Genomic DNA, 7592 nt, shown 5'->3' on the forward strand with positions numbered 1-7592 from the left:
CCGGCCTGCCCGCCCGCCCGCCCGCCCAGCCGAGCGTGTCAACCCTCCGGTCCTTGAAGTCTCTCCACGGGCCCACTGCTGTGCCATTCTGGAAGCTCCGGCTGCCGCCTGGGCTGCCCGCCTCCGCCCGCCTGCCGGTCAGGGCCTGCCGCGCCGCCCACTCCTCCCACTCAGGCAGGGACCCCTACGGGGAGGCGGGGCCCAGCTCCCGGGGCCCGGAGCCCAGCATAGCCGCCCACGGTCTGTTCTCAGATTCCTAATCATTCCAGAAGTATTAAACATCATTGCTGCAAACTTCGGCGGGCGCCGTGTGAGGGGCTTAATGACCACCACGGGGAGCTCAGACCCCAACCCCAGCCCCCAGGAGAAAGGAGCAGACCGACGAAGGAAGGAAGGCGCGGCTCTCCGTCCATCCGTCCGTCTATCTGTCGGTCCACGTAGGCTCCTGAGGCGTGGACAGAGGGATCCATGAAGGGCGGGACTCGGGTGAGCACCCTGGGGCAGGTGGGCGGACGGGGGCCTTGGCACCCCCAGGTGTCAGGAGCCAGGGCTGGGCTTCTGGGGGCTGCCAGGCTACCCCACTCCGATCTGGGCGGCTTCTGCTCTGTCGTTAGATCCCTCAGATGTACACACGCATATGCACCTAGGCACACACGCCTGCCCGCACACACGTGCACACATGCAGACACACGTGGTCACTGGACCCAGAGGTCCTTGGGAGCCAGAGGGCGCATGTCCCGGGGCCTTCAAGGGTCAGTTGGGCAAATGCTGGCCCGCGGCCTGTGCCTGGCTCCCCCTCCCACCCCCCGGCTCCCCTGCCCAGTCTGGCCAAGGGAAGGGACCTCTCCTCCCAGCAGGGGCTGAGGAGTGCTGGGGGCTATGAGTTGAAACCACTGGGTCCTCAGAGGGCTTGCTTGTCTCCCTTTAAAAGACAAAAACAAAACAAAAAGTTGCTGCACTGCCCAGAAGCCCAGAAGGAGGCTCCCGGGAGAGAAGCTTTTCCCAAAAAACCACGGAGAAACATTTTTAAAAAGAGAAAGAGGCCGTGATGCCGGTGTGTGCCGCCTATTTCCTGTACGAGATTTTTCTACTCTATTTTCCTAGCCGTTATCGCGTCCTTGTTTGCTGAGGGGTGGGAGCGACCCAGCGTCTCAGGGACTCGTCTGTCTGTCACCGTTGTCCAAGCGTGCCTTGTGTCCCGTGTCTGGCTCCACCCGACCGCCACCACCAGCATCTCCCGCGTGGCTCACGGGACGCCCCCAGGTGCCCTCCTGGCCTACTCCCCGTGGGGCGCCTCTCCTGGCAGCCAGGCCAGGTCAGGTCGGTGGCTGTGCAGCAGCAGGGTGGCGCTCTGTCACCTGGGGGGAGGGGCCGTGACCCGTGCAGCCTGGCCTCCTTGGGGCCGGGGGCGGTGTGTGGGGGGTGTGGATGCGGCCGCTACCAGAGAAATGGGTTCCTCCCTACGCCTAGCTTGAAGCCTGCCTCCTCCCGACCTGAGCAAGGGCTCCGGGTGTCAGTTGTCAGCAGCTGCTGAGGACAGCTGTTCACCCTGGGCGGTCCGGCCTGGGCATTGGGAGGCTTCTCCTGGCCTTTTGTCCCTGGGTCTTTGTCCCCGGGGACCACACAGCAGCGTTCAGGTGGAGGGCTGTTGGGCTGACTCACAGCAGCTTCGGCTTCCCTGTCTGGTGCATTGCAGACAATTTCCAGATCGCAGGGGGAAGATCTGTGTTTATCTTTGTCACGCTGACGGACACCCCAGGTGGGTGGCCTGCTGAAGCAGCAAGGGATCCCTGGAAACAACTCTGGCACAGAACCTGCCCTCCACGGGCCGGGGATGGCGGTGGAGAGCAGGCTTGTGTGGGGGTGGGGGGGCGGTGCACGCGGCCGGGGAGACCATCCGAACGTTTTGCCGGTGGTTGCAAGGCAAAGTGTTGTGTTGGCACCTCCTTCCAGCGCCCTTGGGGTCCCCTGGGGTCCAGCGTACCCGGAAGGGGCTTCCGCCGTCTGCCAGAGCACTCCCACTGAGCACTCCTTGTGAGGACCCCGCACCACCTGAGTGGGGCAGGAACACCCACCTTTAAGAGCGTTCTTCAGGAGATACAGCTCCAGGTCCCCGGGATGGCCCGTGTTCTGAATTCTTAAAGCATCCCTTCTCCAGCCAGCCCCGACACGTGGGGGAGGTCCTGCTCCCCTCTCTGGCCGGCAGGATCCTACCCAGGTGACTAGCTGTGGCCCTCAGCCGACCTTCCGGGCAGCTCAGCCCATGGCTTTTCAGGCCTCGGTTCCCGTGTGGACCGGGGAGTTGGCATCACTGGCCATCCAGAGGTGCTGGGGTCCCAGATGCCACTCCTTACCACCAGCAGACACCAGTGAGGGTCTGGTGCTAGAGCTACTCACGTACCCACACCCCCGCTCCCCCGGCCGTCGGCACAGCCCCTGCTGCTGGCCCCCCTGCTGCTGGCCGGGGGGACCTACAGGGTTGTTAAGAGCAAACCTGAGTGTTGTGGGGTCCATAGAGAGCCAGCGGGACCAGAACAGGGCCCCGGGCGTCCAGTGCCCTCTCTGCGTGTGCCCTCCCACGCCCACCTGGGCCTCGGTGGCCGAGAGCTTGGAAGCCCAGGCTCAGGTTTGGGTCTGTGCCCTCAGTGCGAGGCGGCCCTCAAGCCTCAGTGCAGGCCCAGCCAGCTGGGGCGGCTGCAGTAAGGCTTCCCCCCCTACACCCCACCCCACCGTGGGCCCTGACCCTGCCCGGGCAGAGCGGGTCTCAGAAACACGGCGCCCAAGCTCACTTCTTCGGGTGGATGGAGCCATGAGCCCAACTATGGCCCCGAGGGCCCCCGCCCTCGTGTCTGCCCCAGACAGTCCCCACCTGCTGGGTGGGAGGGCTCCTGCACTCTCCACCCCGTCTCTCTGGGCCAGCTAACCGAGTCCCCGCCACTGCCGTGCATGAAGGACTCTGACCACACGCAGCCACGTCTTGGGCGGTAGGGCAGGTTCTGAGCCAGAGTCTGGGGCCGCCCAGGGGGCCTGGTGCTGGCCAGGTGGGCATGTTACAAGAGCCACGCTGGACAGAGATGGGCCACCCACCCGCCTGTTCACCAGAAGGGACTGTGCTGTACCGTTCTGTCTTTGTAACATAAATACAGATTTTTATACCTCACCTCTCTGGCTTCCGGTTCTTTCCATTACCGTGTTGGGCTCCCCTCCCCTCGGCCTCCATAGGGAGCCTGAGCCCACTGGCGGCCTTGGTAGTCCTCAGCACCCTGCCCATAGCCTCGGCTTTCTGGGAGTCCCAGGAGACCACGGGCTTCCCAGAGGGCTAGGTCGGGTCCCAGGAGACCTACTAGCCGGCCACCGAGACCCCACCATCACAGCTGCCTCTCTGGACAGTCACCTGGAGATGAAGGTGGGGGTCAAGGTGGAAGCCCTGCCCCCCCGCCAGCCTTGGCCTGTTTGCCAAGCAGGAGCTCTTGCCGGCCTCAGACTTTGCCTCTGGGGCTGGGGCACTGCCCCATGAGGAAAGCTAGGCTCTCAGGGTGCTCCGCGCCTGCCTGGTGTCCTCTGCTGGTGCCCGCAGCCCACCCGCGTGTGCCTGTGCCCTTTCTTCACAGCGGCTGCTGGCTCTAAGGGCTGCAGCGCAAGGAACCCTCCTTGTCCCCAGGACGTCCTGTTGTGCAGGGTAGGGGTGTGAGGTGGTGTGGCCCCAGGGAGCGCAGCCTGGGGAGGAAGTGCCCACCCAGAGAGTCGGGCAGCCAGGACGGGGCTTTCCTGGGAACCGGGACTGCCATGCTGGGCTCAGGCACAGCGCACACAGGCGGCTCCACAAGACCTGCCAGCGGGTTTGGTGCGCATCTGTGGGAGAGGACCTAGAGGGACCCTGGGGCGTCTGACTTGTCTTCCCTCCCCCGGCAGGAAGCAGTATTCTGGCCTCTTGAGCCTGTGTGAGTCCCCTGGGGGCACCTCTAGAAAAGGAGGGCATCCTACTCGGAATGCAGCTGGGGCCTTGAGCCGACAGGACTCGGGCATGAATGTAAGTGGGAGTATTTGAATCTAAATATTACTATGACTTTAAATCACCATCACTTTTTATTGAGGGCGTCAGGGCTAGACACGAGGTAGTTAGCACCTGAGGTCCTCACCCTGGGCCTGTCTCACAGGTAGCTGAGTCTCAGGGAAGGTGCCTGCCTTAGGTTGCCCACCGGAAGGTGGTGGCCCTGGGACCCGACCTAGCCCTCTGGGAAGCCCTTCCACAGCCCAGTGCCATCTCTGAGTGTCAAGCCTGGATTATAGCAAGCACCACCCACGCCCCAAGCGGGAGGACACCTGCCTCAGTCTCAACCCTCCCGCCCATGCTCTCCTTGGCAGCCAGATGGCTTCTGGTGGTCCTCTTGCCCCCATCGCCTCCAGGATCAAACCCAGGTGCCCTGCCCTCTCCCCACCCACTCCTGTGCCTTCAGCTCAGCCCAAGCCCACCCCGGCTCTCTCCCCCGTCCCTCCACACTCACCACCCCCTCGGCTCCCAGCTCCCGGCTCCCAACTCCTCCGGGAAGTGGGTCTTCCTATCGCACTTTTGCTGGGGTTATGGCCGCCCAGATCAGTGCTGGGGTAAGCTGGCTACTCAGTGGCCAGGCCCTTTTCAGGCTGGTTCCTTCCCTCCTTTCCCAGCTCCTCGCCAGGCCAAGCCTCAGGGCACACTAGCCTCACAGGGATCTTTCCAGAATGTCAGTGGGATTATCCTCTTACCCGTCTAGTTTGCGGTCGCTCTCAACCTGCCGCCGCCTCAGCCTGTCCTGGTGATCCTTAGGAGCCGCCAACCCCCTCCACGTGCCTCGCTGCTCCCACCCCCGCCGGGTCGTCTCGGGCAGCTCCTCACCCCCAGCCACTCAGGAGTTTGAGGACTGAGTTTTCACCTTCGCACATGATTGTCAACGTGATGGAGGACAAACGCACTCTCCTTCCACCCTCCTCCAGCCCCACAGTGTAAGGTACACAGTGGTTCTTCTGAAGGGGAAGGACCAGGAGGGAGGAAAGGAACCAGAGCCACTTCTTACTCAGCTGCACACCGACAGTCATCCAGACTCTGGCTCTCCCTGGCCATCAGGCCCCAGGCGTCTGCCCTCCAGGCTGCTCTCTGCCCTACCCCCCCCACCCCCCGCCAGTGCACAGGATGCTCCCAGCATCTGTCTCTTGCCGCCGATGGTCACTTTTGTGACTGCAGCATCGAGCTTCTAACACTGTGTGAGAGTGTCACTCCCCCACCTGAAGGATGGACTCCCACCACCGTCACTGAAAGCCATCCACACATCTGACAACAAAAGGTCTTCATCATCAGACTGCAGTTTAACGTATCTGAAAAGAAATCTTCCAAAACCTAAAGTTCTTTTTAATATCAATAGGGGAAAAAAGATTTCCACAGGAAGGAAGGAAATAACAAACACACTCACATTTTGGTCTGTTTAGTCCAACTGAGTCTCGTGGGCCTTCGCAGGGAAGAATCATCACCGGTTCCCTTTACCTTTTGACTCCCTAGGTTCCCCACTAAAACCCCAAGTGATTTTGATTGGAGGAAAGAAAGCTTGTCCTGGAAGTAAGTGTAACACGCTTGCTTTCTTAAATTCCGAATGCAACCTCAAGTAAAGAAGTGCCCTAATAAATCAAGTTCCCAAGGAAAACTTTCTGAGTCTGGGTAGATAACCCTCTAGTATTTGTCATTTGTACCCTGGAGGCTAACACCGTTGTGATTTTTACTTTATATTTTTAGGGCTGTTTTTTTTTTTTTTTTTTGGCTGCACGAACATCTTTCAGGCAGATAACTGCGGTCAGCAATTCAAAGTCATATGCGGAATTTTGTGGGCCCAGGAAACGACGCGGGAGTCACTAGGAAAAGTGGGCTTATAGTTCAGCCTCCATGTGCTGGGGTCTCACCCTCCCACGTCCCAGGGATCTTTCATGAAAGCAGCTCTTTTCTTTCTGCATCCTTACTTCTGTCTCCTCTGAGTTCCTCCTCACAGTCTATAAATATCCCCAAGTTCCTCCCATCTTAAAACAAAACAAAACCCAAGCCCTCCCCCCAGCTCTGCATTCCCACCCCCTCATCTCCTGTCGTCCTGCTGTTTTCTCTCTCCCTCAGTCTTTTCCTCCTCAGCAGAATTTCTTGAAGGCGCTGCCTCCACAGCCTGCCCTTCCTCCGCAGAAAGCTGCTCGGTTCCTCTTCCCGCAGCTCACCCCCATCCCATCCCCATCCCCATCCCCACGGCTGGGCAAAGGAGTGAGTCTTCCCGGTCCCGGGGCTCTAACCCAGCCTCCCAGCTCACACCAACGGGACCATTCCCCGCCCGCCCGGGTCCAGGCCCCTGCTTTCAGGCCGGGCACTGCTCTGTGAATTTTTTCTCCTGTAATGTTTGTTTTTCCGATCATTTTAGGCTTTATCGTCTTTTAGAAGAGGAGGGTTAAAAAAGTAAAACGAATTAATAAATATGTTCAAGATTAATTTCATGGTATCTGCCCCAGAACATTATTCTCTTCTTAAAAATACTAAGAAAAATTATCCGGAAAGACTTTTGCCCTTCCGATGTCGCACTAGACAAGGACATTGTCCAACAAGCCACCTTAGGGCCATTTGATGCTGGGGGTGGGGGGGTGGGTATTGACTATGTAGTAATGACCAGGGCCCCAACCTTGCACATTTAGATGTTAATTTGTACAAGATTGGTAACTTAAAAATGATTTGTGTCTGGTAGAGATGCAAATGAATTCTGCCCAATACAAATGATAACCCCCAAAAGTCTGGTTTCATTGGACGGTAGGGCGTGAACCAGATTTGCATCAAACTCGGCAATCTTATTTGAGCACTGCTGCTTTCGCTGACCACACATTTTGTTTCCGGCATCCTCCTTGGAAACCGTCTCCATCCCGACACATATCCACTGTATGTCTATACGAGTTATAGTTTCAACTTTCATTTAAAAGTCGTATGTGGAAAATGGGATTGTCAGGTGAGGGCTTGGTAACTAAGCGCTCTTGCAAAACAGCGTTCATCGTAAAAGGCTGTGAGGCGAGTAAGTCCGCTCCGCGAGCTCGTCCACGCGCACTTCGGAGTGGAGCGCGGCCCCGCGGCCGGGGAGGACGGGACACAGAGGCCTCGGGGCCGGGGCTGCCCGGTCACAGGGCGGCCGGCAGGCCAGGGCGGGGCTGGCTCCGGTGCGCGCTCCCGACCCAACGAGGCTGCGGCTGAAAGCCGGCTCCTCAGAGGGTGCAAACGGGGTACTACGTACAGGCCCAGAGACTGTGCGAGGCCGGACCTCCCGCCTAGGCGACCCCCAGACCTCACCCCACCCCTGCCCCTCGCGCGCCCCGGCCCCGCCCCTGAGGCAGGGAGTCAATCAGCTCGCTCCCTGCTGGTAGACGTCAGGCCGGGGGCCCGCCCCAGCCAGCCCCGCCTCTTCCGACCCTGCGCCTGTGCAGAAGGTCGCCCTGCGACCCGGCCTCGGTCTTCTGCGCGCGCGCGGGGGGCGGCGTTCCCGTGAGGCCGTGCGAGGCGTGGCGGCGGGCTGTTGAGGGGCGCGAGCCGAGCTTTCTGAGGTTTGTGGCGG

The sequence above is a fragment of the Lipotes vexillifer genome, unplaced genomic scaffold (assembly GCF_000442215.2).
Source record: "Lipotes vexillifer unplaced genomic scaffold, Lipotes_vexillifer_v1.1 scaffold2108, whole genome shotgun sequence".
NCBI lineage: Eukaryota > Metazoa > Chordata > Mammalia > Artiodactyla > Lipotidae > Lipotes > Lipotes vexillifer.